We start from the raw sequence: 20,768 nt of genomic DNA, 5'->3' as shown, positions 1-20,768 counted from the left end.
CTACAGCATGTCCACAACACCCTTGTTAATTGCGGCCTTTGAAATTAAATTACTCCCTAATTAGCATATCAAAGCCATTGATTCTCAGCCAGAGAAGAGGAGGGCAGGAGAGAGGCGAGCTTCAAGTTTTGTTAATTAGGGTCTCCTAATTAAATTGTGACGTGTGATTGCACAGTGAGGTCTCCAGGAAGAAGGTGCGCATGTGTACAGAGCGTCAGCTCACGGGGCCAGCCAGGGACAAACCAGAGAGCTGTGACCTGGCGACAGGATGCTGCCACCATAAGGTCATTAAAAGGACAGTTCTATCACATGCAAACTGTGTATAAAGCAGCAAACATGGTGTGACACAACAGTGCAGCACCAACTACACAAACACAGCACTGTATACACTGCCAGCACTAGAACTATATATAGCAAATGGGAATATTACTGTGTGCTCATTTGCATGTCTTAGGCCGCGCTTATAGTGCCGGCGACGCGACGTCAGGCTGCGGTTGCTGGAAAAATCAAATTGAGATGACTTCCAGCGATCGCGACCAAGCAGCCGCTCCGTCGCATCGCGTATAAGCGCACGCAACGGCAGCAACGCATTTGTTTTGACGTCACATTGCTGGCACTATAAGTGCAGCCTTAGACAGGTTTGTATATATGAGAGAGAGAGAATATAGCAGCAGACACTGAAAAAAGCCTCAGCAGAGGCAGGTGTGGTGCACGGTAAAGGGTAAATAGTTACAGTCTGTGAGGATCCCTAGAGATGCAATATACCGGCACAGCACAAGAGATAATCACATAAAAGTGGTTTATTGGGTCCAAAAGGCACACATATGCCCGACGTTTCGGTCCCCAGGGGGACCTTCTTCAGGGGCTCACCCTGGGGACCAAAATATATATGGGAGCATTTTGGACCCAATAAACCACTTTTATGTGATTAACTCTTGTGCTGTATATGCGCACACACACACACACACAAACAAACAAACAAAGGTAAAACAATCTGGCACATCAATGTGTCTTATCTAGCTCAATGTTTTTGCCTTTTCCAAGAGCTCCTCCATTGGGAAGCTGAAGCGTTGAGCTAGTAAGGGCAGATTTATTGCAGCATTGGGTGTGTCGGCTTTTTTTACCCTTCCACATAGTACAGTTTAGTACATTAGCAGAAGCACCCGCTCTAATCTTTTCGGTTGTTAGTTATTGTGTGCCCTGACTTCTTTAATAAATAAATAAATAATAATAAATATATATATATATATATATATATATATATATATTTAAAAAAAAAACACAGTGCATATATATATATATATATATCTACTATATATATATTTCTGAAAGCACTGTATGTCTGCGTCCCTAGGGCCAATCGCATTGCACCTTTGGCCTGTCACTCCGCCTCAGGCGATGCCCACCCCCGCACACCTCTCATTGGCCTGCGTCCAACACCAATGCCACACTGTTCCACCCCTCACTGAGCTACCACTGCCACACTGTCCCACCCCTCACTGAGCTTTGGGAACGCTTTGCATTTGCAGCACCTAATCCTCAACCCTCACTGCTCTGGGGCCACGCTTCACAGCTCTCAAACCACAAAACATTCACCGTTTGCTACCACAGAACTGCGGAATCAGGTACAGAATCAGCTACACAAACACCGCACGATCACCTACACACACCACACGATCACAGACATTCACACAACACCAAACACTGCACACTGCCTCTTCAACGACCCCCCCCCCCCCCGGTCCACTCCAGAGATCTCCCGCCAAACACAATCGGCACCGGCCCGCAGGGTCCTCCGGAGGAGGACTCCGCACGCCACACATCTCCCTCCCGCTACCGCACCCTTACACGCCACAGATCTCCCGCCAAACACCATCAGCACCGGCCCACACGCTCCTCCTCCTGAGGACACCGCACGCCACTTATCTCCCTCGCGCTACCGCAGACCCTCTACGGGCCGCGGCCTACACTGCCTACACCCCTCCACTTCACCTCTACCACGCCGGAACGCTAGGTACTCACTTTAGGCGCCAAAAACACAATCGGCACCGGCCCGCACGGACCTCCTCCGAAGGCCACGGCACGCCACAGATCTCCCGCCAAACACCATCAGCACCGGCCCACACGCTCCTCCGGAGGACACCGCACGCCACACATCTGACTCCCGCTACCGCAAACCCTCTACGGGCCGCGGCCTACACTGCCAACACCCCTCCACTTCACCTCTACCACGCCGGAACCACCCCAACAAACAAACACACACTATGCTAGGTACTCACTTCGGCACCGGCCCGCACGGAGCTCCTCCGAAGGCCACCGCACGCCACAGATCTCCCGCCAAACACTATCTCCACCGGCCCACACGCGCGAGCGCCGGGGGAGCGCGAGTCATGGGGGACCAAGCGGGCGCCGGGGGAGCGCGAGTCACGGGGAGGGACAGTGTGTGTGGGGGGGAGGGACAGTGTGTGTGTGGGGGAAGGGGGGACAGTGTGTGTGTGTGTGTGTGTGGGGGGGACACAGTTTGTGTGTGTGTGGGGGGGGACAGTGTGTGTGTGGGGGAGGGGGGACAGTGTGTGTGTGTGGGGGAGGGGGGGACAGTGTGTGTGTGTGTGTGTGTGTGGTGGGGACAGTGTGTGGGGGAGGGGGGACAGTGTGTGTGGGGGGGTGGGGGGGACAGTGTGACTCCCGGGCAACGCCGGGTCTCTCAGCTAGTCTATATATATATAAATACTCCACCAGACTCCGATGAAATAGACACTGCCCTGCGAGGCTGAATATTACAATGTGATCTTTATCATTCAATGTACAGGAACCAACATTACGGCCTCTGGGCCATTCCTAGGGGTCGAGTGACACGTTGGTTCCTGTACATTGAGCTATAAGTAATATTCAGCCTCGCAGGGCTGTCAATTTCATCTGACTCTGGTGGAGTATTTAACTATCTTTTGATCTGCTGTTTGACACGTGCACTCGCCATATAGTAGCAGGATACATAATAATAACTTCATAATTGAAGTGACACAGAGTGATCCGGAAAGGATCAGTTAGAATTCCCTATATTTGCACTCATCCACAAAATATTACATAGTCAAGACTATTGGTCAGTTTTACTATATAATATTCTGTGGATGAGTGCAAATATAGGTGATTCTTTCTGGATCAGTCTGTGTCTATTGATTCAATTTCCATATGCACCCCACAAACTGATTATTTCATTCACTATAGTTTAATAAGGTTGAGCAGTGTGTTTACTTTCTCTTGTTTACATAATTGAAGTGCCTGTTATCATGTATGTATGAATATATATATTTATATTTACACACACAAATAGAGCACCATATGCACAGTCAGTGTGTTAAATACAGCATTGCACACACTGCTCGTGCGATATGAACATAAATACAGCACCATATACACTGACCGCATTCTGTAAATGCCAGATCCTCAATCTGCTATGTACAGAAATATATAATCCTCTCTCCTGATAATAAGCTGTCTTTCTAACACCCCAATACATGGAAAATTTCTCCCGATGTACACATTTTGTACTGTAACACGGTTTTATTACAGTCCAGACATACATTTACAATACCATTAGACGCCTGAACACGACAGAGAAGGCGCTTCCTGCGTATTACATACGCGGTGGGTTTGGTTATGAACATGTAATTGTGATTCTTCACAGGACAGCACAAAGCGCGGGTCTCCGGGTCTGCCTGAAATTCCAAGCTTCCCCGAGATGAGCAGAACAATCCTTATTCATCTCTTATTTTACCCCAAAAATGTGTAAAATGAGGAAATAAAAGGAAGGTTTCATAATGTCGCAGTGTTTGAAATAAGAAAGAGAAGAGAATGCCCAGAGAGAGGAGCTTTTAATCACCCTCTGCACAAACCTCGTCCCTGAGCAGATTCAATTAACTGATAACAGAGGCATCAAATTAATTTTTCAAGGATGTTAGATTTTGATGAAGAAAATCTCTCTGATTTTAATCGGGCCGCCGTTTAAAAGGCATAAATGAATATCCCTTTTTAATCATCAGGGGGCACAGAGGGACGCGGGCGTCGTGCTCAACGTATACATTCCAACCGTTTAATTAGGGGGGAAATGAGAACAGCGTTTCTCGTTTGCGAGGTTGTGTGAAGAAATTAAAATCAGCCCCACGCCCCTCCGATTATTAAACCCTGGCCAGGAAACGTATCCCAGTTCCCATTTCCGAAGCAGAAGAGCAGAACTTTCAGGAGAGAAACTTTGATCGGGAGCAGAAGACAGGATTGTGCAGGGAGAGAGAGAGAGGGATTACTGCGGGAAGCCAAAAATGAAATATAAGCGGCAGTGTCTGCACACCCTAATAATGACTGCTGTTGAATTTGAGGGTCTGCGGTTTAAAATGATCTTCAGTTCACAAATTCAGACTGAGAGCTGAAGTCTGATATATTGTATCGATGTCTTGTTACTTTTTATATCCGCACACACACCAGAGATTTCATTTGGGCAGGACATCATATAAATGTCCCCACACACTGGCAGACTGCACGTTTAGTTCAACGACCCGCAGAATTCAGGACATCTCTGAGGGTACTTCCTGTTACTTTGTCCAGAGGCAAAGAGACCTCTGCATTCTCTTCCTTGTATTGTATGCAAAGCCTGTGGAGTATCTTCTACCCTGCGAGTAACACAAGAGCAGCAACTTTACCGATAAGAGTATCTATTTATCCAACTCCGAGAGACAACCTGAGCAACGTGGTCCGTGAAGCGAAGCATCAATTTCATACCAACATCCCAGGGCAACGGGGGAATAACCTAAACCTTCCGTTACTGCAAAAGAAACTTCCGTTACAGTGCAAAGCCTGAGGAAGACACACAGACCGAGACGGAAACACTGGGTCTTCTGTGCTGTTTAAACCCGGGGTGCTCTACTTCAGTCTTCAAGACTCCCGCCATCAGGTCAAGTTTCAGGAAATCTCAGCTTCAGCACAGGTGGCTCAGTCTTCGACTTGACCTGTTGGGGAGGGGGAGGGGGGGTCTTGAGCACCACTAGTTTAAACCACAACATTCAAATGTAAAGGGACGGGGGAGGGGGACATAGCAGGACTCAGCGATCTGTTCATCGCTGGACATTATACTAGAATAAGTCACTTTGAGTGATACGATTTACTGCCACAGAAGAAAGCGGAAGATCAGAAAATATCAAAATAAGCGACACGTTTCATACAATCTCTCATTGCTAAAATGCACTTTGGAGGAGCTGCTGTTTAAATTTTCGCATACGATTGGGAATTGAGCAAAATGCGCCTTTTTTGCGTTATGGAAAAGCAGCAGCTGAGTCAGACTTCGCAAGCAAAATCGCTGAGCAACAGGTGCATTGCAATTTAGTTTAATATGCTAATTTGCTACATTCTCTAAAAATTGCTATATTCGCTTAATGCTGAGACTATAAGAAGGTCGCTCACTGGCGATATCTCACTGAAAGCTTACTCATTCGGAGACATTATCAGTCCTTTGAGGCTTGGCAAAAAAAGACAGTTTGGTCCCTGTCCGGGGCTGTAACGTCCTGCTCGGAATGAATTGGTATTGGTCCACGGGTCTCGGGTAGGGAAGAAGGTAAGGTTTTGGCACAGAATGTTTCTGATGAGCAAAGATCAGCAGATCTTTTACTCTCAGTTGGATTCAAAGTGTCAGAAAAGGGAGAAAGTGCATGACAGGTACAGAGAGAGAGGAGTGGAAAGAGACAGAGAGTGTGAGAGAGGAGAAGAGGGAGGGACAGAGTGAGAGAGGGAACACGAGGAGCAATAAACAGGTTAAACACAAAAATTCTAGGAAGAGAAAAAACAAACAGAAGTGAAGGTGCTCCCTCCTCTGTGCCTCGTACCCCCCCCCTCTCTGCCACGTACCCCCCCCCTCTCTGCCACGTACCCCCTCATTCCTTTTCGCCCAACTCTTGGAAAGGGCCTGTAAAGTGCCTCTGAAAGCATCAAACCCATCATCAGGTCCCCTGGAGAAAAACCGTGATACTTACTGCAGGCACCAGCGATATTAACTTGTGAAATCCTTAAATAATATAGAAATATTTGTGTTGTCACCATTGTGTATTTTCTAGGGACGCCACACCCTGATCTTTGCGCCGGTGGAACTTGTGCAGCCTCATTACATTTCCCCAACTAACTAGGATTTCCTAAAAGAAGCAATACTTGCTGTATTTAGAGTTAGGAATTTGGGCCGAAACTTTAAATAAAAACCCTTAAAAATGTCTCTTGAATTATACAAATGGTAAAGAATACGTTACAGGTACCATTACAAGGGCTTGCATTGGGTGCCGCAGAACTTACAATCTAATTATCCCCTGTGGACGGAAATGACATCCACAAAAAGCAAAGGGACTTGCAGTTAGGGGCTCGGTGGCTGGATGTGCCTGCTACTTTATTTGGGGATTTCGGAGCTATGTGGTAGCCCTGCACACACACGCGAACACACGCGCACACACACACACGCGCGCGCGCACACACACGGCCTCCCAGCGTCTCTGTGTTCTGGACGATAACTGCAGATGATTTCTCAGCCGAGTTCTCCCTTGCTCAGGGACCAAATCTGACCTGTTACACATATACATTCCTATACACACTCTGTTTAAACTGAATATAATATATATATATATATATATATATATATATATATAATGTGTGAAAAAGAAGCGCCAGCTCCATAGCATAATACTGTATGTATATAATATACATTTATTTAAGAACAAGAGTGGCCGCCAGGACACGCACTCGCTTCAATATAAAAAAGCATTCATGGGAGACAATCTGTAAAACCGTCAGGAGCTGTGGGAGGATAATTCAGCCACACAATATAGCACAGGTGTATGTGGGTGGTGAGTAGCGGATACTTATCCGTAGGTGGATGGTGCACCAGAGTCCCCTCTGTAACAGCAGTGAGGGTAGTGATGCCCACAGATTATCTGTGCTCCGTCCTGCACTGTAGGGAAAGTGTCCACGTATTTTGTATGCAGACCTCCACACTCTGTGTATCTGGTGCAAGAACTCTGCCACAGCCGCCCGTCAGGAGCACCTCACTTAGCTCTGCTCCACACGGACGTTTCCACTGCTCCAACCACCTCGTGTAAAACACAGGCTAACAACCTCCAAACAGCTCCCTATCCGCAAAGTGAAGTCAGTGTGTGACGACTTTCGACGCGTTTCGTCACACACTGACTTCACTTTGCGGATAGGGAGCTGTTCGGAGGTTGTTAGCCTGTGTTTTACACGAGGTGGTTGGAGCAGTGGAAACGTCCGTGTGGAGCAGAGCTAAGTGAGGTGCTCCTGACGGGCGGCTGTGGCAGAGTTCTTGCACCAGATACACAGAGTGTGGAGGTCTGCATACAAAATACGTGGACACTTTCCCTACAGTGCAGGACGGAGCACAGATAATCTGTGGGCATCACTACCCTCACTGCTGTTACACAGGGGACTCTGGTGCACCATCCACCTACGGATAAGTATCCGCTACTCACCACCCACATACACCTGTGCTATATTGTGTGGCTGAATTATCCTCCCACAGCTCCTGGCGGTTTTACAGATTGTCTCCCATGAATGCTTTTTTATATTGAAGCGAGTGCGTGTACTGGCGGCCACTCTTGTTCTTATATAAATGTACTCTGTAATAGGAGCTTGAGATAAAAGGTGGCACTGTGTGCTCATTTGCATGTCATTTCCCAGAATCCCTTGCTGCAGTGGAAGTGCTGGGCGATAATGGTGAAAGACAGGGTTGCAGACCTGTCTCAGACATGCAAATGAACATACAGTAATATTTACAGTTGCTTTATGCTTTACTGTGGAGGGGTTTTTGTCACTTTTTTTACCCATCATAACCTTAATAAGTGTGGTGAATACCTACTCTTAATCTCAAACCAGCAGAGCCAGCAACCAACCTCACACTGATGATACCCATCAAGGTTGAAACAGGTCTGTGAGTGGGTTTACTGGCTTTGCATCTCACCCCAGCTTTCGCTTAAAAGCTGTGTTTAAAGCAGCATGCATTGGCTTAAGGGTCGCTGTGTAATAGGAGATTGAGATAAAAGGTGGCACTGTGTGCTCATTTGCATGTCATTTCCCAGAATCCCTTGCTGCAGTGTAAGTGCTGTGTGCTGGGTGATAATGGTGAAAGACAGGGTTGCAGACCTGTCTAAGACATGCAAATGAACATACAGTAATATTTACAGTTGCTATATTCTATACATACAGTATTATGCTATGGAGCTGGCGCTTCTTTTTCTCCCTTTCTTTTAGATTTCTGTGATCTGCTAGATCATTTAAGAAGCCCTGCCTACTCCATACTGTGACTGATATACATTTTTTCTGGACTTTTTTTCATCTGTTTTTCAACATTTGGACTGGTTTGTTCTCTTTTTTCACTGAACACTCATTTAAAATTTTCAAATTGTATATTATCATTAGAATATCACTGCACAGACATCACAATTTGTTTTATTATTTTATATACACATTATAACTCACATATCACATTGACAGCTCTACCCTTTGTTTTTTATTTGTGTATATATATATATATATATATATATATATATACATACATACATTTATATATATATATATATATATATATATATATATATATATATATATATATATATATACACAAATGTAAATACAACTGTATGCTCATCTGCATGTCTTAGGCAGGTCTGCAACCCCGCCTTTCACCATTATCACCCAGCACACAGCACTTCCACTGCAGCAAGGGATTCTGGGAAATGACATGCCAATGAGCACACAGTGCCACTTTTTGCTTAAAAAACCATTTTTAACATGGTTCCCTATAGGCTTAAGCTTGCTGCATGGTCACAGGTTTGAGCACAGCCAGGGTTAAGGTGCATACCCAGAAAACCACCCAGACAGCTGTTTTGACCTTAATGGGTCTCATCAGTGTGGGGTTGATTAACTGGCTATGCAAAGAAGCTAAAGGATGGGGGTTACCATACTGAGTTACCATATATATACATACATATATACATATATATATATATATATATATATATATATATATATATATATATATATGTATGTATGTATGTATGTATGTATGTATATATATATATGGTAACTCAGTATGGTATATATATATATATATATATATATATATATATATATATATATATATATATATATATATATATATATGGGGTTACAGTGTTTTACTTGCTGGGCGGCACCCTTGCCTTACCAGCTCTGTGGTTTGGCCACTAGGATATCGAGCCGCTCAACTATTGACATTTGCATACACATGATGCCTACATGCAGAGCTGCTCGCATTGGACTGTCTGGCTGTCAGTATCTGCATTTGCCTTTCATTGGACTGCTGGCCTGAGTGGGCGGTGCTCACACAGTTGTAGTTAATTTCATTGATCGTTTTTCATTTGGTGCAGGTGTGTTTTTAGTCACTGGTGGGGGTATATTAAGGGGTCTGGATTAGTCACTGGTGGGGGTATATTAAGGGGTCTGGATTAGTCACTGGTGGGGGTATATTAAGGGGTCTGGATTAGTCACTGGTGGGGATATATTAAGGGGTCTGGATTAGTCACTGGTGGGGGTATATTAAGGGGTCTGGATTAGTCACTGGTGGGGGTATATTAAGGGGTCTGGATTAGTCACTGGTGGGGGTATATTAAGGGGTCTGGATTAGTCACTGGTTGCACTGCCCTGAGGAAGGTCCCACTCTGAGGACCGAAACGTTGGCTGCCCTGTGTTGTTAATACACTTTATTTACTTCATTACTGCGGTGTGCTGTCTCTTTGTTACCTGGATTTCCCTGGTTACCCTGTACATGTTTCTATATGGGACGAGCATCTGCCTTCATTTGAGAAACCGTGAGTGCATTTTTTCATTGACATGCGTGTGCGTGTATACACCACAATTATTAAGGTTATGGTGGGTAAAAAAAGTGACAAAAACCCTCCACAGTAAAGCATAAAGCAACTGTAAATATTACTGTATGTTCATTTGCATGTCTTAGACAGGTCTGCAACCCTATCTTTCCCCGTTATCGCCCAGCACACAGCGCTTCCACTGCAGCAAGGGATTCTGGGAAATGACATGCAAATGAGCACACAGTGCCACCTTTTGTCTCAAGCTCATTATGTGTATTATGAGCTTGAGACAAAAGGTGGCACTGTGTGCTCATTTGCATGTCATCTCCCAGAATCCCTTGCTGCAGTGGAAGCGCTGTGTGCTGGGCGATAACGGGGAAAGATAGGGTTGCAGACCTGTCTAAGACATGCAAATGAACATACAGTAATATTTACAGTTGTTTTATATATATATATATATATATATATATATATATATATACACACACAAACACACACACACATCTGCGAGCAGACTGTAAAAACATACACAAGCTACATGTGTGTATATATGGATAAAGTTGATTGCTTTAGTTTATTGCAGAACAAACAACATTTAACTAATAATTGACCATTCTGTGCTTCAGTCTCATTTGCATACACTAAGGAGCCCATTTATCCCAGTAAGTACATTTAGTGTACGTTTATTAATTCGACAATTGTATCACCAGCTCAGACCTGGAAGTTCACAGAAACTAAGAACACAAGACGCTGAGAGTGATTCAGTCTCTTATAAGTATATCCAGTATCTGCATCCGAACCGCTCGATATATCACCCATAAATCCAGCAAACTAAGGGCCTCATGCTATAAGCAGCGATAAGCCACTTATCGCCAAAAAAAAGCGTACTGCTATTCAGTAAGCCCCGATAAGCTGGCAATAAAGAGCAAAAATCACTGCTTTTTTTTGCGGAGAAAAAAACCCCCACCAAACACGCGGCGATAAGACACTTATCGCCAGCTTCTCAAACATGCTCAATTCTAGTCGCCCCGATCAGCTTATCGAGGCTGCTTGTCTCTCTAGAATGGAGATTTCCTCTCCAAATCGCCTCGCCACAAAAAGTTGGCAAGAAGGTGGAGAGGAGCTGCCGATGAGCGGAGAGACGGCACTTAGAAAAAAAAATGCATTTTTCCTGCATGGGATTTATGCCGGGGTCTCCGGAGCCGATATCCATTAATACCAGCACCGGAGACCCCCGGCATGAATCCCACGCAATAAAAATGCAATTACAGGCCACTTCATTACCTTAGTGGCTAACCGCTAAGGCAATGAAAGGGTTAACCACCCGTGCCCTGCTTTTTGTGGGTAGCGGGGGTGGGTGAAGGTGGTATTTGGCCCTTGGAGGGTGTTTGGCCTTACGGGGGGATTGCGGGTTAATACCGTTAACGTAATGAAGGGGTTAACCCCTCCCGCTACCCACCTAGGCCTAAACACCTATCTTTGGGGCTAATATCCCCTTCACCAACCACCGCTACCCACAAAAAATAAAAAATACACACAACAGCCCTACTACCCACCCCCTAGGCCCCCAATAAACATCATAATATCTAATAAACAAAAGTACACAACCCACCCATCCCTTGTGCCTGTGCCCCCACATAAAAACATTATTAATTTTTTTACACACAGGATTAATACCACAGGCCGGCGGGGGTCCCCACGGGTGTCCACAGTGCACCTCGGGTGGTTCCCGCTAGGCTCCGTGGTGCTCCAGGTGATCCCCGCGGGCCACAATGGGGTCCTCGGGTGGTTCCCTCGGGTCATCCCCACGGGTGTCTGGGGGCCCTCGGGTGGTTCCCTCGGGTCACCGGGAGCCCCACAGCGGTCCCCGGGTCATCCCCACGGGTGTCTGGGGGCCCTCAGGTGCTCACCGTTGGCGTCCGGGGGTCCTCGTGGGTCCCCACTGGCCTGCTGTACCATTCCTGTATTTAAAACAAATGTTCGTTTGCTTAAAACAAATAAACCTGGCCTACATTTCAATAAAACCACCCCCCCCCCCCTCAAAAAACCCCACAGAACAGTAAAGTAATGGGCATCAACCACGTGACCGGGACATTTCAATACATAGGAGATACTGGCACCCCATAACGGGGCATGTATCTTGGGAAGCAGGGGGTCCCTGGAGCTCAAATAACGCAGTTCTGCTCCGTAGACCCCCTGCTCATCTACACTATTAATAAAATGCAACAACTTTAGTTTCCGGCGAGATTTGCGCAGAGACAGCTCTCTCTCTGCAGCAGAAACAACTCGCCAGGTGAGCCCTTTTCGGAGGGGCGATTATCTCGGCGCCGGCTACCCGCCATTTGATGAAATGTTGCTCTCACTGGTATTCGGGGCTTTCTGCATACCGTGATAGCAACGCTGTCAAAAATGGTGATTTAAAAACCCTGGCGATTTTTTCTTTCGGACTTTAGTGCATTAGGCCCTAAATCGGAGGTACCGAGACAAGACAGAGATACAGAGACAAGACACAGAGATACAGAAATAAGGCCCCGCTCACACAGCGCGCTACACGACATGCGTGCGCGCTTTCGTCACTGATGCCTGGCGGCCAATGTTAGTGCTCAGTATTGAAACTACCATTGTCTGCAAAGTGCGGCGTCGACGCTGCTGCAGTCGCGGGAGTCTTTTCAATCTGTGATCTCCGGCTGCAGCAGCGCGACGTCAATTTCAGCAGTGAAATCGGAGGGAGGGGGGACCCCCATCTCTCAGTATATGATCCCTGCGGGACACACACACAATGGATTTGTGCTTTTATTTTATGTTTTCATACGATGCACATCGCCCAGCAGACGGAGGCGCGCACACGCAGCGTCGCGAAGCCCCCTGTGTGAACGCGGCCTAAGACACAGAGATGCAGAGACAGACAGAGACGCAGAGACAAGACACAGAGATGCAGAGACAGACAGAGACGCAGAGACAAGACACAGAGATGCAGAGACAAGACAGAGAGATGCAGAGACAGACAGAGATGCAGAGACAAGACAGAGAGATGCAGAGACAAGACAGAGATGCAGAGACAAGGCACAGAGATGCAGAGACAAGACAGAGAGATGCAGAGACAAGACAGAGAGATGCAGAGACAAGACAGAGATGCAGAGACAAGACAGAGAGATGCAGAGACAAGACAGAGAGATGCAGAGACAAGACAGAGAGATGCAGAGACAAGACAGAGATGCAGAGACAAGACAGAGAGATGCAGAGACAAGACAGAGAGATGCAGAGACAAGACAGAGAGATGCAGAGACAAGACAGAGAGATGCAGAGACAGACAGAGATGCAGAGACAAGACAGAGAGATGCAGAGACAAGACAGAGAGATGCAGAGACAAGACAGAGAGATGCAGAGACAGACAGAGATGCAGAGACAAGACAGAGAGATGCAGAGACAAGACACAGAGATGCAGAGACAAGACACAGAGATGCAGAGACAAGACACAGAGATGCAGAGACAAGACACAGAGATGCAGAGACAAGACAGAGAGATGCAGAGACAGACAGAGAGATGCAGAGACAGACAGAGATGCAGAGACAAGACAGAGAGATGCAGAGACAGACAGAGATGCAGAGACAAGACACAGAGATGCAGAGACAAGACAGAGAGATGCAGAGACAGACAGAGATGCAGAGACAAGACAGAGAGATGCAGAGACAAGACACAGAGATGCAGAGACAAGACACAGAGATGCAGAGACAAGACACAGAGATGCAGAGACAGACAGAGATGCAGAGACAAGACAGAGAGATGCAGAGACAAGACACAGAGATGCAGAGACAAGACAGAGAGATGCAGAGACAAGACACAGAGATGCAGAGACAAGGCACAGAGATGCAGAGACAAGACAGAGAGATGCAGAGACAAGACAGAGATGCAGAGACAAGACAGAGAGATGCAGAGACAAGACAGAGAGATGCAGAGACAAGACACAGAGATGCAGAGACAGACAGAGAGATGCAGAGACAGACAGAGATGCAGAGACAGACAGAGATGCAGAGACAAGACAGAGAGATGCAGAGACAAGACAGAGAGATGCAGAGACAGACAGAGATGCAGAGACAAGAAAGAGAGATGCAGAGACAGACAGAGAGATGCAGAGACAGACAGAGATGCAGAGACAAGACAGAGAGATGCAGAGACAAGACACAGAGATGCAGAGACAAGACAGAGAGATGCAGAGACAGACAGAGATGCAGAGACAGACAGAGATGCAGAGACAAGACAGAGAGATGCAGAGACAGACAGAGATGCAGAGACAAGAAAGAGAGATGCAGAGACAAGACAGAGAGATGCAGAGACAGACAGAGATGCAGAGACAAGAAAGAGAGATGCAGAGACAAGACAGAGAGATGCAGAGACAGACAGAGATGCAGAGACAAGACAGAGAGATGCAGAGACAAGACAGAGAGATGCAGAGACAGACAGAGATGCAGAGACAAGACACAGAGATGCAGAGACAAGACAGAGAGATGCAGAGACAAGACAGAGAGATGCAGAGACAGACAGAGATGCAGAGACAAGGCACAGAGATGCAGAGACAAGACAGAGAGATGCAGAGACAAGACAGAGAGATGCAGAGACAAGACACAGAGATGCAGAGACAAGACAGAGAGATGCAGAGACAGACAGAGATGCAGAGACAGACAGAGATGCAGAGACAAGACAGAGAGATGCAGAGACAGACAGAGATGCAGAGACAAGAAAGAGAGATGCAGAGACAAGACAGAGAGATGCAGAGACAGACAGAGATGCAGAGACAAGAAAGAGAGATGCAGAGACAAGACAGAGAGATGCAGAGACAGACAGAGATGCAGAGACAAGACAGAGAGATGCAGAGACAAGACAGAGAGATGCAGAGACAAGACAGAGAGATGCAGAGACAAGACACAGAGATGCAGAGACAAGACACAGAGATGCAGAGACAAGACAGAGAGATGCAGAGACAAGGCACAGAGATGCAGAGACAAGACACAGAGATGCAGAGACAAGACACAGAGATGCAGAGACAAGACAGAGAGATGCAGAGACAAGACACAGAGATGCAGAGACAAGACACAGAGATGCAGAGACAAGACAGAGAGATGCAGAGACAAGACACAGAGATGCAGAGACAAGACAGAGAGATGCAGAGACAGACAGAGATGCAGAGACAAGAAAGAGAGATGCAGAGACAAGACAGAGAGATGCAGAGACAGACAGAGATGCAGAGACAAGACAGAGAGATGCAGAGACAAGACAGAGAGATGCAGAGACAAGACAGAGAGATGCAGAGACAAGACACAGAGATGCAGAGACAAGACACAGAGATGCAGAGACAAGACAGAGAGATGCAGAGACAGACAGAGATGCAGAGACAAGACACAGAGATGCAGAGACAAGACACAGAGATGCAGAGACAAGACACAGAGATGCAGAGACAAGACAGAGAGATGCAGAGACAAGACAGAGATGCAGAGACAAGACAGAGATGCACAAATACGTAAGTTGCAGAGATACAAAAGGTACAACGGTTTTACTTGGGAAGAGATGCAATCAAAGAGACATTTTCCTGAAGACACTGAGGAAGAACCCTACAGATGGGATCACAATCAGGCCCAGACCCACGAAACCCAGTTACGCCAAGTAATGTTGCGTTAACCTCAGCTGTGTACGAACTAAAGAAAGTAACATAAAGTTGATTTATGTCAACGTCACATTAACATGGAAATAAGCCGCTGGCGTAAGATCCCCACACGCCTGAAGCGCCGCAAAGGCTAACACGAAACATGATGTTTCACTATTTAGATAATACCTCAACCTGCTGTTACGCCCATCAATAGGGTAAAATATTTATCCCAGTGTCTGGACGTCAGCAACACCAAGTCACTATATCACATAAGGTTGTGTTATTTCCCTCTCCTCCAAAAGCAGAGTCACGCCAAGACTTACATTCCGCCATGTTGTCTGAAGGTAACGCAGCGCTATCCCTGCATGACAGGGCGTTAAGCGTCTGCTAATGAGCTCTAGTACGGTCATTATTCTGGCATATAATTTGTTTTGTGAGTACGCCATTAGCCACGGGGTAATAATGTCCCGCTACTGATTTAGGTAACGCAAGGGTGGGAAACCCCAGTCCTCAAGGGCCACCAACAGGACAGGTTTGCAGGATATCCCTGCTTCAGCACAGGAAGCTCAATCAGTGACCCAATAAAGTAGGGGAAATATACAGGAAGCCAGGGATACGGAGACTGGGGAAATCCCACCCGGGATAAGCAAGAGCATGAGGAGGAAGGACTCAGACGCAGAGAGCGATACATTGGTGTCTCACAGAGCTGCAGGAGCACAGAGAGTGACACACAGAGCTGCAGGAGCATGGAGTGTGTCACACAGAGCTGCAGGAGCACAGAGTGTGTCACACAGCTGCAGGAGCACAGAGAGTGTCACACAGACCTGCAGGAGCATGGAGTGTCACAGACCTGCAGGAGCATGGAGTGTAACAGACCTGCAGGAGCATGGAGAGTGTCACACAGACCTGCAAGAGCACAGTGTCACACAGACCTGCAAGAGCACAATGTCACACAGACCTACAGGTGCACAGAGTGTGTCAAACAGACCTGCAGGAGCACAACGAGCGTCACACAGACCTGCAGTAGCACAGCGAGTGTCACACAGACCTGCAGGAGCACAGCGAGTGTCACAAAGACCTGCAGGAGCACAGCGAGTGTCACACAGACCTGCAGGAGCACAGCGAGTGTCCCACAGACCTGCAGGACCACGTAGAGTGTCCCACAGACCTGCAGGACCACGTAGAGTGTCCCACAGACCTGCAGGAGCACGGAGTGCGTCACACAGACCTGCAGGAGCACAACGAGCGTCACACAGACCTGCAGAAGCACAATGAGGGTCACACAGACCTGCAGGAGCACAGAGTGTCACACAGACCTGCAGGAGCACAGTGTCACACAGACCTGCAGGAGCAAAGAGTGTCACACAGACCTGCAGGAGCACAGAGTGTCACACAGACCTGCAGGAGCACAGAGTGTCACACAGACCTGCAGGAGCACAGAGTGTCCCACAGACCTGCAGGAGCTCAAAGTGTCTCACACAGACCTGCTGGAGCACAGAGTGTCACAAACCTGCAGGAGCAGAGGGAACGTCACACAGACCTGCAGGAGCACAGAGTTTCACACTGACCTCCCGGAGCAAAGAGTGTCACACAGACCTGCAGGAGCACAGAGTGTCACACAGACCTACAGGAGCACAGAGAGTGTCACACAGACCTGCAGAAGCACAGAGAGTGTCACACAGACCTGCAGAAGCACAGAGTGTCACACAGACCTGCAGGAGCACAGAGTGCCACATAGACCTGCAGGAGCAGAGAGAGCATCACACAGACCGGCAGGAACACAGTGTCACACAGACCTGCCGGAGCACGGAGTGTCACACAGACCTGCAGGAGCAGTGTCACACAGACCTGCAGGAGCAGAGTGTCACACAGACCTGCAGGAGCAGAGTGTCACACAGACCTGCAGGAGCACGTAGAGTGTCCCACAGACCTGCAGGAGCACGTAGAGTGTCCCACAGACCTGCAGGAGCACGTAGTGCATCACACAGACCTGCAGGAGCACAACGAGCGTCACACAGACCTGCAGAAGCACAACGAGCGTCACACAGACCTGCAGGAGCACAGTGTGTGTCAAGCAGACCTGCAGCAGCACAGGGAGTGTAACACAGACCTGTAGGAGCACAGCGAATCACACAGACCTGCAGGAGCACAGAGAGTGTCACACAGACCTGCAGGAGCACAGAGAGTGTCACACAGACCAGCAGGAGCACAGAGAGTGTCACACAGACCTGCAGGAGCATGGAGTGTGTCACACAGACCTGCAGGAGCAAAGAGTGTCACACAGACCTGCAGGAGAACAGAGTGTTACACATACCTGCAGGAGCACAGAGTGTCACACAGACCTGCAGGAGCACAGAGAGTGTCACACAGACCTGCTGGAGCATGGAGTGGGTCACACAGATCTGCAGGAGCACAACGAGCGTCACACAGACCTGCAGGAGATAAGCGAGTGTCACACAGACCTGCAGGAGCACAGCGAGTGTAACAAAGACCTGCAGGAGCACAGCGAGTGTCACACAGATCTGCAAGAGCACAGCGAGTGTCTCACAGACCTGCAGGAGCACGTAGAGCGTCACACAGACCTGCAGGAGATAAGCGAGTGTCACACAGACCTGCAGGAGCACAGCGAGTGTCCCACAGACCTGCAGGAGCACGGAGTGCGTCACACAGACTTGCAGGAGCACAACGAGCGTCACACAGACCTGCAGAAGCACAACGAGCGTCACACAGACCTGCAGGAACACAGAGAGTGTTACACAGACCTGCAGGAGCAAAGAGTGTCACACAGATCTGCAGGAGCATGGAGTGTCACATAGACCTGCAGGAGCACAGAGTGTCACACAGACCTGCAGGAGCAGAGAGTGTCACACAGACCAGCAGGAGCAGAGTGTCACACAGACCTGCAGGAGCAGAGAGTGTCACACAGACCTGCAGCAGCAGAGTGTCACACAGACCTGCAGCAGCACAGAGAGTGTCACACAGACCTGCAGGAGCAGAGCATCACACAGACCTGCAGGAGCACAGAGTGTCACACAGACCTGCAGCAGCACAGCGAGTGTCAAACAGACCTGCAGGAGCAGGGAGTCACACAGACCTGCAGGAGCACAGAGAGTGTCACACAGACCTGCAGGACCAGAGAGTGTCACAGTCCTGCAGGAGCAGAGTGTGTCACACAGACCTGCAGGAGCACAGAGTGTCACACAGACATGCAGGAGAACAGAGAGTGTCACACAGACCTGCAGGAGCACAGAGAGTGTCACACAGACCTGCAGAAGCAAAGAATGTGTCACACAGACCTGCAGGAGCAGAGTGTGTCACACAGACCTGCAGGAGCAGAGTGTCACACAGACCTGCAGGAGCAGAGAGTATCACACAGACCTGCAGCAGCAGAGTGTCACACAGACCTGCAGCAGCACAGAGAGTGTCACACAGACCTGCAGGAGCAGAGCATCACACAGACCTGCAGGAGCACAGTGTGTCACACAGACCTGCAGGAGCAGAGTGTCACACAGACCTGCAGGAGCACAGAGTGTCACACAAACCTGCAGGAGCAGAGAGTGTCACATAGAGCTGCAAGAGCTCAGAGTGTCACACAGGACTGCAGGAGCACAGACAGTGCCACACAGACCTGCAGAAGCACAGAGTGTGTCACACAGACCTGCAGCAGCACAGTGTCACACAGACCTGCAGGAGAACAGAGAGTGTCACACAGACCTGCAGGAGCACAGAGTGTCACACAGACCTGCAGGAGCACAGAGAGTGTCACACAGACCTGCAGACGCACTTACCAGAACTCCCTCCTACTGTATCTGTACGTTCTCCCTACCTACCAATTAGATTGTAAGCTCCTCGGGGCAGGGACTCCTCTTCCTTAATGTTATGTTTATGTCTAAAGCACTTATTCTCATGATCTGTTATTTATTTGATTACCACGTGTATTACTACTGTGAAGCGCTATGTACATTAATGGCGCTATATAAATAAAGACATACAATACAATACCTGCAGGAGCAGAGATTGTCACACACAGACCTGCAGGAGCACAGAGAGCCTCACACAGACCTGCAGGAGCACAAAGTGTCACACAGACCTGCAGGAGCACAGTGTCACACAGACCTGCAGGAGCACAGAGAGTGTCACACAAACCTGCAGCAGCACATAGTGTCACACAGACCTGCAGGAGCACAGAATGTCACACAGACCTGCAGGAGCAGAGAGTGTCACACAGACCTGCAGGAGCAGAGAGTGTCACACAGACCTGCAGGAGCACAGAGTCACACAGACCTGCAGGAGCAGGGAGTAGCACAGACCTGCAGGGGCACAGTGAGTGTCACACAGACCTGCAGGAGCAGAGCGTCACACAGACCTGCAGCAGCACAGCAAGTGTCACACAGACCTGCAGGAGCAAAGGGTGTCACACAGACCTGCAGGAGCAAAGAGTGTCACACAGACCTGCAGGAGCACAGCGAGTGTCACACAGACCTGCAGGAGCAGGGAGTCATACAGACCTGCAGGAGCAGAGTGTGTCACACAGACCTGCAGCAGCACATAGTGTCACACAGACCTGCAGGAGAACAGAGTGTCACACAGACCTGCAGGAGCACAGAGAGTGTCACACAGACCTGCAGGAGCACAGAGAGTGTCACACAGACCTGCAGACGCACTTACCAGAACTCCCTCCTACTGTCTCTACCTGCAGGAGCACAGAGTCACAACTACCTGCAGGAGGAGGGAGTAGCACGCACCTTCAGGAGCACAGAGTATCACACAGACCTGCAGGAGCAAAGAGTGTCACTCAGACCTGCAGGAGCAGAGAGTCACAAAGACCTGCAGGAGCAGTGTCACACAGACCTGGAGGAGCACAGTGAGTGTGTCACACACACCTGCAGCAGCACAGCGAGTGTCACACAGAGCTGCAGGAGCAGGGAGTCACACAGACCTGCAGGAGCACAGAGAGTGTCACACAGACCTGCAGGAGCAGAGAGTGTCACACAGTCCTGCAGGAGCAGAGTGTGTCACACAGACCTGCAGGAGCACAGAGTGTCACACAGACCTGCAGGAGCAGAGAGTGTCACACAGACCTGCAGGAGCAGAGTGTCACACAGACCTGCAGGAGCAGAGCATCACACAGACCTGCAGGAGCACAGTGTGTCACACAGACCTGCAGGAGCAGAGAGTGTCACACAGACCTGCAGCAGCACAGCAAGTGTCACACAGACCTGCAGGAGCACATAGTGACA

General features: G+C 48.5%; 1 protein-coding gene and 1 long non-coding RNA gene across 16 annotated transcripts in view; one reads left to right on the top strand and one right to left on the bottom strand.

The window, feature by feature from the left end:
* The window catches only part of LOC142502528 (uncharacterized), a 34,070-nt gene extending 30,251 nt beyond the window's left edge, over window positions 1-3,819 (top strand). The window contains exon 2 of the long non-coding RNA XR_012803783.1: window positions 3,686-3,819. This is a non-coding gene — a long non-coding RNA (uncharacterized LOC142502528). The remainder of the gene's footprint in view (window positions 1-3,685) is intronic.
* Window positions 1-20,768, bottom strand: part of FOXP4 (forkhead box P4) — a 211,714-nt gene that overhangs the window by 23,914 nt on the left and 167,032 nt on the right. Inside the window, exon 1 of one of the 15 annotated variants that reach the window (XM_075613629.1) lies at window positions 5,477-5,730. The exons of the other annotated variants lie outside the window; for them this stretch is intronic. The gene's annotated coding sequence lies outside the window, so the exon portion shown is untranslated. Of the gene's footprint in view, window positions 1-5,476; window positions 5,731-20,768 lie in introns of those variants that run through there. 15 annotated transcript variants of the gene reach the window in all.

This window comes from Ascaphus truei, chromosome 9 (genome assembly GCF_040206685.1).
Source record: "Ascaphus truei isolate aAscTru1 chromosome 9, aAscTru1.hap1, whole genome shotgun sequence".
Lineage (NCBI taxonomy): Eukaryota > Metazoa > Chordata > Amphibia > Anura > Ascaphidae > Ascaphus > Ascaphus truei.
Note: the sequence above shows the minus strand (reverse complement) of the source record. Positions and strands in the feature narration are given on the sequence as shown.